The sequence below is a fragment of the Sinocyclocheilus anshuiensis genome, unplaced genomic scaffold, assembly GCF_001515605.1.
Source record: "Sinocyclocheilus anshuiensis isolate Anshui unplaced genomic scaffold, SAMN03320099.WGS_v1.1 scaffold918, whole genome shotgun sequence".
In the NCBI taxonomy this organism is placed as follows: Eukaryota; Metazoa; Chordata; class Actinopteri; order Cypriniformes; family Cyprinidae; genus Sinocyclocheilus; species Sinocyclocheilus anshuiensis.
In genome coordinates, this window is record NW_015540946.1 from 1,388,090 (window position 1) to 1,398,259 (window position 10,170).

The following is a 10,170-nucleotide window of genomic DNA, read 5'->3' on the forward strand; positions in this document are numbered from 1 at the left end:
TTATAAATTTTAATTTATGTTTGAATAAATCCATCAAGTTTTTATGACAGCCACCATTATGTTTATATAAAAAAAAACGAATTGAAGTAGAAATATGTAATTGTAACTTTATTATTTTAAAAACTTAATTAAGTGTAATTTTAACAAATCAGTCAATTTTAACCTTCAATATTATAGTAATGTAGTATCAACTGACTCTCATGTATATTTTATAAACAAATGGCCAAGCAAGCGTACGACACTGACAAGGTACGCGATACAGTATAAGACCAAATGCGATTTCAGCACGTCTCCACACAGTAAACAAAACAAGCATTTCCTAGCAACGATAACTGCGCTAAACACTGAAACAAGAAATAAATACACTTACGAGCTGCTTTTAACTTCTGCTGATTGACTGCTTCTCTCAAAGAGTATTTCTTTCTAGCAACGACAATTGCGCTAAATACTGAGACAAGAAATAAATACACTTACGAGCTGCTTTTAACTTCTGCTGATTGACTGCTACTCTCAAAGAGTATATCTTCATACTGTGTTTTGCTGGCGTTTGAACACACTTTCCTGTTTATCACAACAAATACCATCATACGTCCAAATAGTTTTTTGAAACTTTGGCCATGTTTAGCATGAGAATCCAACTCTTTAACAGTGTAAATAACTCAGAATGCATGAAATAGCATTAGACACCCCACCCCTTTTACCTAGATGGCTTCAAGCCAAACATCATTCCAACGTTGTTCCAAACCTGTATGACTTTCCATTTTCCTGTTTTTTTTTGTGGGAATAAAAAAAAAGCAGATGTTAGAAAAACATTCACTTCTTTTCCATACTTTTCCATAAGCTGAAAATGAATAGTGACTGAGTCTGTTATTCTGACTAACTTCTCATTTTGTGTTCTAAGAAAAAAAGAACGTCATATGAGTTTGTAACAACAAAAGGGTGAGCAGAAGACAGAGTACTCATTTTGAGGCAAACTATTCCTTTGAACTTCCAATTTTGTTGAAATGGTGGCACGCAAAATATTATTTGTCCCCGACTTCAGTGAATTCTTTGCACTCTGAATCCAGATACAGTTGAGTAAGACCTTATCTTACATGACCCTCTCTAGATATTCATCTCTAATTGATTAATTGATTTGTCCACTTCAGCTGTAAAACTACTGCTGTGTCTTCACAGTTGATACTTAATTTACTGCCAGCAGTGAGGATTTTGACCTTGTACTCTCTGTTTTACATGGAGAATATCTGGAAGAGAATATTGACCCGTCAAAAGGCTGTAAAACCACATCGTTTTGATAGGAGAGTTAAAACAGTTGGTCTTAAGCCACATAGACAATTGCTTGATCTTTTTGATGACATGGCGAGAACAAAATCTGGAGTCAGATGTTTTCTGTGTTGTTGTGATGGCCACAATTTTGTAGTTTGAATTCTTACAGTTTGTTTCTGTCTAAAGAAGCGCAAGAGTGCCTAAACCACTTTTTTTCTCTCTCAGGAATGACATGCGTTTTGATAGGAGAGTTAAAACGGTCTTAAGCCACATAGACAATTGCTTGATCTTTTTGATGACATGGAGAGAACAAAATCTGGAGTCAGATGTTTTCTGTGTTGTTGTGATGGCCACAATTTTGTAGTTTGAATTCTTACAGTTTGTTTCTGTCTAAAGAAGCGCAAGAGTGCCTAAACCACTTTTTTTCTCTCTCAGGAATGACATGAAACTGGGCCACATCACAGAAGCCATATAGTGAGAAAAAATGTGTTTCTAATTACTGGAAAGGAGAGCAGGAAAAAGGTAGATAACAAAATGCTCACATTGGCGTGTTTCACATATAGGCTTATTTTAAGAAAGATATAAATCTCTGATTTCTCTAGTGAGATGTGTTATTCTACGTATTTATGTAATCTTAAACATTCAGGTAATTTTTTTATTATTATTATTAATTGGTCAGCAACCAGTGGATAGCACAAAAAGCATATTACAAATCAGAATCACAACAAAAAAACAATAATAATATTAACAACAATAATATAAACAAAAGTAACAAAAACATATCAAAAAAAGAAAGAAAAAGAAAATAAAAAAAAATACATACAAAACATTCACATGACATAATGGAGGAAAACAAAAACAACCATGTTCAATTTATATCTCCACATTTTTATAACTAAATAAATAAGTAGGGGTATGTAGATTTATATTTAATTTTTCATATTATTGGTACCATGCTGGGATCTTCACCAACCCCAAAAGATCTTAATGGTTCTTCCCACATTCTGTTAAATAACATAAGTTTACCCACAAGTTGGAATCTTAATTTTTCTAGGGATATAAGGTATTTTATCATAAATAGCCATTCCCTATATAAGGGAGGGCTATCTCCAACCCATTTATTCATAATGGCTGTCCTTGCCAGCATCAACAAAGGATGAATAATGTCTTTATGTTCCTGTAAAGGAGGAGGCAAAATGCCTAGTAAACACATAATAGGTGAAGCTTTAACTGTAACTTTACAAACATCTGAAAGGGCCTCACAATTTAAAATCCAAAATGTTTCCAGCTTCTTACATTCCCACAGACAATGGAATAAAGTACCAAGGGAATTTTTACACTTCATACAGTTAGGTGACACCTGTTTGTTAAATTTGCTATATCTATATGGTGACACATAGGCTTGATGTACTATATAAAACTGCATTTCTCTTAAATTTATTGCAAACAGAAATAGTAACAGGGAGTTTAATAATGTTTTCCCATGAAGCAGCATCAATATCGTACCCAGTGTGTTTACTCCAAGATTTCTGGAGATCAATAAGCTTGTTCTGCCTATGCTCATATAACATTGAGTAAAATTTAGATACAAATTTTTGAGTGTCTGAACTACAAAGAAAAAATTTCTCCAAAAAATAATCATAATTTCCGATGGAGAGTCCACCGTTCCTAATACTAACATAATGTCTAACTTGTAAATATTTATAAAAATCTTTTTGCACAATATGAAAATGAGACATAATCTTATCAAATGTCATAAATTCACCTTTGTAGAATAGATCATATATGTGATTTACACCAGCTTGCTTCCATGAGAAAAAATATGCTCCCATTTTAGGACACAGACCAGAATTTTCTACCAGCGAAGAAAGAATAGATAAGGGTTGTTTATAATGAAGAAATCTTTTAATAGCAGACCAAGCCTGCAAAGTTGCAAATATAAGAGAAAAATTCAATCTTCAAAAAATCTAAATCTTCAATTCAGAAGGAACTGAGATCTTATCATCTAAGAGATTCACTAATTCAGAAGTGCCACATAAGTCCATTTCTATTTAAACCCATGAAGCATTCGCGCTTGTATTGCCCAAGCATATTGCCCAAGTTTGGCACTGCCCATCCACCTTTACCTGTTGGTTGTTGTAGAACGTCAAATTTAATGTTAGGTTTCCTGCCTGCCCATATAAATTTAGATATTAATTAATTTATTACTTTAAGATCATTTAAAGAAAATTGAAGAAAGGACATGGAAAGAATATATAAGATTCTGGGCAGGGGAATCATTTTAATTACATTTATCCTTCCTAAGAAAGAAACAGGAAGAGTAGACTAGCGTGTCAAATCTTTCTTAACCTGTACTATCAAAGGTTTTATATTTGATGGATATAGTGACACAAGATTCGGTGGTATATGTATACCCAGATATGTTATCCCTATCCATCAGGTGATTTTTTAAAAGTCAGATGTGATGTAAGATTAAAACCCGTGATTCATGTGGTTTTGCAATGAATGTATGAACAAGATGTGGAGTCATTGTAACATGTCTGTTTAGTTTCTTTCATGCTCCACCCTTCTCTGTCAATGTCTCTAGTGGTTTCTCTTTCTTTCTATCTCTCTGTTTTTCTTTTTTTACTCAGACACACTTGCTCTTGTCCCTGTTTTTTTCCTATCATACAATTTGTCCTACTTTAAGTGAAATGTCATATAGAGTCTAATTATAGGAAGAGGTCTGTATTTTTATCATCAATATCCCAGTGAGGTTAATAACAACGTTCACAAGCAGGGCCTTAAACTCATGGGACCCTGAATTTATTTATTTATTTTTGAACGAGTAGACACTATATCATAGAAGACATTATTAGGTCCCCCCTGTTGTCACAGACCACAAGTGAAAGTGTTTGGGGAAAGTTTCTGTATTTTTCTGGTGTGTTGGCTCTTCTAGTCATCTATTTGTTTCACTTTTTCCATCTTTTATAGACTCTTCTAAAGCAGTACAAGCAAACGGCAACTATACCTTGCAATCTCATTTGTAAGAATGTTAGTAAAGAACGTTAGTAAAGCTTCTATTAGTGCATTTAGATGGCAGGTGGTGTTCTGATGTGGTTTTAAGCGCAAGACTCTAGAGGATTCCAGCAGTGTTTTCAACCAGTTAATGCACTGATTACACACTTCACTTCATCACATGCATAAAAATACATGATTACTGTACTCAGTGCATATTAAGGAGGTTAAATATCAGAATTTAATCTTATTAACAACATGTGCAGACTAAAGTAACTGGCACAGGGTGAGTGAGTATAATGAGGTAATAACAACTATTAAGCATGTTTTGGGAGATCTGATCAGCCCTCAAAGATCTTTTAATATCTGCCCTTTATGGAATAAATCACCCAAATGCACTCACTATCCCTCTGTTCGTGGCACAGAAGACAGTGTGTTCTTGAAATTTGAATTATAAAGATTACATCATGAGACGTTTCACTCTTTACACACTAATGGCAGCTTGGTTTCTGTGTTTTTTGTTCAGTATGCTGTATATTCAAACAATGCAAAAGTAAATAGTGTAAACCAAAGCAAATGTTTACAATAAACTGTCCAGGGTTTACACTACATTACCGTTACTGGTTGTTTGTTTATTCAAATGAATTGGGTGGTATTGCAAGCAAAATTAGAAGAAACCAAATGTAGGAGGAAAAGTGGAATAGAAAAAGAGAATAAGGAAGAGAAATTTGGGATTGTGTAGAAATTAATTTAAATACAAGGAAGTGCTTTGAGGTTGAGTTATTAAATTCTGAATGTGTGACCTGCGGGGAGGAGTTGTGATTTCTGGGACAAAATGTCTAAGTTATGTAGAGGTCAGATAGTTCCTGCTTAGGGGATGGTTAGGGAGAGCATGCATACAAATAAGGTTAATTAATAAAAACATTTAAAGTGCAGATGTAAAACAGGCAGAGGTGAGGTTATGGGAGTTTGTACCTAGAGTTGCAGGTGTTTAGAAGAGCTGGGTTGAAAGAAGACCTTTTCAAGGTCACTGAAGGAGGAGTACATGTTTTGCATAACAACAGTTAAATTGTATTTAATTTCAAGGTGTGAGAAAATAAAGTACTGTATTTTGGTAATTAGAGTATCAGCTGCTACGTTTTATTTTCCACATACACAGGGCGTGTGTGGGAACCACAAGACTTGTGCAACAATGGACAGCTTTCATAAACGTTTTTCTTTAAAGGAGACATAATATGCCCCTTTTTACAATATGTAAGATAAGTCTCAGGTGTCTGTGAAGTTTTAGCTCGAAATACCCCACAGATCATTTATTATATCATTTTGAAAATGCCTATGTTGAGTGGAAGCAGAAACACGCTGTTTCTCGGGCCTGGCTCTTTAAATGCAAATGAGCTGCTGCTCCCCGCCCCCTTTTCCAGAATAGAGGAGCGCATACAGCTCGTACCTGCTAAAAAACATCTGTTTTGGTGCTGATTATCATGTTTATTGTGCTGAAATCATGCGTTTTAAACAATATTAGTTTCAACTTCTGATATAGGGTTTTCTGAGTGCACACGTACAGAAAGCGGTTGTCACAGCATGTGAGTACTAAACTAAGTTCTCATTCACACACAAGCTTACGTTAAAAGGGGGTGGAGACAGGTTGGTTTAGGTATATTTAAGGTGGGAGGAGTTAGATCTGGATCCAACCACACCCCCTGGATCTTGTGTTCTGCAGTGAGGACCATCTCGTCTCCTCTGAGGCTGGGACTCTAAATAAGACTTTAGAACTGATGACTGACAGGTTGACTAATTTCTCGGACATGACGCTTTCTGTGTTTGTATTACCATCTAGTGTTCTGTGCTCGTCTGTACAGCCAAAGGCAGAACAGTTAGCATGTTTTGCTCAAATTTTCGCCATGGCATTAGAGCTGGTACACCGTTGTCGCTTGCAAAATCGTACACCGTTGTCGCTTGCGAAATCAAAATGATGGTGCCGTGGGTGCAGGAAATTTACAGATTATTCACCCTCATGTCATTACAAACCTGTAGGACAGGGATTTCCAAACTTGCTTGTCCTTTGACCAAAAATACCCCTGAGATGTTAATATTGAAATAATTCAATAACACGTTTGCATATTCATGGTTCTTTAATGTCAGATGTCACATGACATGCAGTGAACAATGAAAATATGTAATCTTTGTTTGTTTATTTAAAAAAAAAAAAATTATTTTATATTTTTGTGACTTAATTAATTATTAGCTTTTCATCAACTTCTTGCAGTGCTCTTAAAAAACCCCATTGGTTCTAGGATATTCTTCTATGGAACACAAAAGAAGATCTTTTGAAAATTCATTAATTTGTTTATTTATTTATTTGTCCATACAATGAAAGTAATTGAATAGAGTTCAGTGTTGTTTTGGACCCCATAGACTTTCATTTTATCTACAAAGACAGTTTAATCATTCTTGCAAAATATCCTCTTTTGTGTTCCACAGAAGATTGAAAGTCATACAGGTTTGGAACAACTTGAGGGTGAGTAAATGATGACAAAATATTCATTTCTGGGTGAACTATCCCTATAACTGCACTGAAATTTAAATAAAGCACTTTCTCTCTCTTCATATAAACAGAACATCAAAAATCCCACTGGCATCAGTGTTCCTGTAGCCTGTATCTGGTAGTGCAACACTAAGGCTATGGGTTTGATTCCAAGGGAACATGCATATTGTAAACCTACAGTATACTGTAAGTTGCATTGGATAAAAGTGTCTGCCTAATGCATAAATGAAAATAAACACAACAAAAATAGCATCTGTGGTGGATTCAGGCTCACAGGGCTATGTAAAGGTACACATTTGTGAGGAGGATGTGGGCTGTAGATGTAGGGCAGGGAGCCCCAAAACGGTGTTGATGTCTTAGTCTTGGAAGCGCTGATGAATTAACCTGTGCTGTAACTTGTTTCTGAAGTCTGTAATTTCCTCATGCAGGGCTGGTAGAGCAAAAATGATTTATTTCATCTCTGAATCACAGAGACAGACACTGAAAACGTCTTCTAATGGAAAAATACACACACACACTTGCAGAGCACAGTTGGAGATTCTAGTAGATGGCTTGCTTTCCTCCTCTAAAGAAACAATTGCTTTCCCACAACCTCTCTCTTACAAAACAAAATGGACATAAAAGGACATAAAATGCTTATGTCCTTATGTCATCTGTTAAATTTGAATTTTTAAATGTCATCATTCAGATTTTAGTTTTCAGATAACAAGTAAAACAAGTTTAAAAAATTGGGCAAAATTTCACAAGTGATAAAACTTATTGTGTATGATTTCTTGAGGTAAGTTTGGTTATAACCCCGTGTCCACTTCTGCAATTTTATGAAATGGCGATGTGAACACAACTAACCTTACGCAACTACATTTACATTTACATTTATTCATTTAGCGGATGCTTTTATCCAAAGCGATTTAGGATTGAGGAATACAACAAGCGATTCATCATAAAGAGGCAAATAAACACAAGAAGTGCTCTAATTCAAGATTTCAGACATTGTTCAGATTAGTACAAGCTAGACAGGAAGGGATTAAGAAAAGAGAAAGCAAAGTAGATCTTGTAGATCCCAGGCTTCTGGAGGAGATGCAGACTTGTACGAGTGAGTGGAAGTATGAGGGTGCTGTTCTATACGCAAACATCAATGTCTTGAACTTGATGCAAGCCGCAACTGGTAGCCAGTGCAGAGAGATGAAGAGAGAGGTGTGACGTGGGCCCTTTTGGGCTCATTGAAAATCAGTTGTGCTGCTGCATTCTGAATCATTTGTAGAGGTTTGATTGCGCATGATGGAAGTCAAGCCAGAAGAGCTTTAGCTTTATTTCCAGCCTAGAAATGACAAGGGCCTGGACTAGGGGTGTGCGACTGTGCGATATCATGATTTTTGATCGTGGACGATTAAAATGTCTCCATGATCTGCTTTTGAAGAAATATCGTAGTATGGTGCTACATTCTAACAGTTGCCGTTCTGGTGCTTCCGTCTCAATATACTGTACAACGCAAGATACGTCCACATCAAATGTTAACAGCGGTAGTTTTATACTCATGGGACACTGCACGTATTCGCAGTCACAAAAGTACATTATTTGCATGTGCTTTAAAGCCTTGCCGAGTTAAACATTTCATTCGCGTTGGTGTTCTGACATGCACTTTTTCTGAACGCGTACACCTGAAGGGCTCGCACATGATTTCTGCTTACTGGACTAAGTTATATTTCGGGTATGACTGGGCTAATACTGTCAAAAACACACAAGGTTTACATATAAACACAGCTGGTTATGTCTAAAGTGAAAGTAAACAGTTGAGTGAAAAACGGATGCGTACCTGTATATTAGATGCGTGCAGGTCTTAAAGTTACAGCAGACTAATAGTACTAAACATGCTGCCCCGCTTGTCATTAAAGGGCTTGTTCACCCCAAAATTAAAATTCTGTTATTATTTACATAATTATTACATATCGTCCCAAACCTGTATTAATTTCTTTCTTGTGCAGAACACCGTAGATATTTTGAAGAATGTGGGTAACCAAACAGTTGCTGGTCCCAATTGACTTAGGAAGGAAAAAGTAGTAGGGAAAAAATGCAATGGAAGTCACTGGGGACCAGCAACTGTTTGGTTACCAACATTCTTCAAAATAACCTTTATGTTCAACAGAAGAAAGAAACCCATTCAGGTTTAAAACAAACTTGAGAGTGAGTAAAAACCAACATGACAAAGAATCGTGATAAAATCGTGAATCGCGATTTTCCTGAAAAAAAAACAAAAATCGTGATATGATATTTTTGCCATATCGCCCACCCCTAACCTGGACAAGAAGTTGTGCAGCATGCTCCATTAGGAAGGGCCTGATCTTTTTGATGTTATGCAATGCAAAACTGCATGATCGAGCGGTTTTTGCAATGTGGTCTTTGAAGGCCAGCTGGTTAATGACCAAACTTGGTAATTGTGGATGAACCTAGCTGGATGGTGAAATCATGCTGTAGAGTTGGAGTGGCAGGGAAGATGAGAAGCTCAGTCTTTGCCAGGTTGAGCTACAGGTGATGTTCTTTCATCCATGCCGAGATGTCTGCCAGGCAGCCTAAGATCTGTGCAGCTACCTTTGGATCATCTGGTTGAAATGAAAGAGCTGTGTGTCATCAGCATAGCAATGGTAGGAGAAATCATGTGCCTGTATGATGGGACCCAGTGATGTAGTGTATATGGAGCGAACGAGGGGTCCAAGAACTGAACCCCAGTGACCATTTGATGTGCTTTGGATACTTCCCCTCCCCAGGCAACCCTGAAAGACCTGCCTGTGAGATAGGATTCAAACCAGCGAAGTGGAATCCCTGTGATGCACAGTGAAGAGAGGGTGGACAGGAGGATCTGATGATTCACAGTGTCAAAGGCAGCAGGATAGATCCAACTAACCTAACAGTTTATGGGCAAGTTATAAAGTTTGAGTCATTATTGACTTAAATTATACACTCCAAACCTAAAAGTATAGATGCCACATATGTATAACTATACTGTATATTGCAATTCTATAATTCTGAAATGACAATTATTTAGAATTGTATGGGATGCCAGATGGCTTTTACTGTCATGTGCTTGATACATTTAACTGCCTGTAAAATGTAATATTAACCAGAATGTCCAGTTGTAAGCAAATCCTAGTGTGCTAAATCTGAGTAAAGGCAAATAAGCTATTTATTCCTGCCATGACTTTAAAGAGAATTGAGGCTTTTCTGCCAGTACACATAGTGTGATAATTAGAAACTGAGAGAAAGTGCTTAGCTGTCCTATATGTGTATTGACCTGCACATATGTGTGTGTGTGTGTGTGTGTGTGTGTGTGTGTGTGTGTGTGTGCGTGTGTGTGTGTGTGTGTGTGT

The 10,170-nt window shown here is 36.5% G+C and overlaps 1 pseudogene; it reads left to right on the forward strand.

Annotated features, from left to right (window-relative positions):
• The first annotated feature begins 1,522 nt into the window (after positions 1-1,522).
• The window catches only part of LOC107689822 (phosphatidylcholine:ceramide cholinephosphotransferase 1-like), a 22,218-nt pseudogene continuing 13,570 nt past the window's right edge, over positions 1,523-10,170 (forward strand).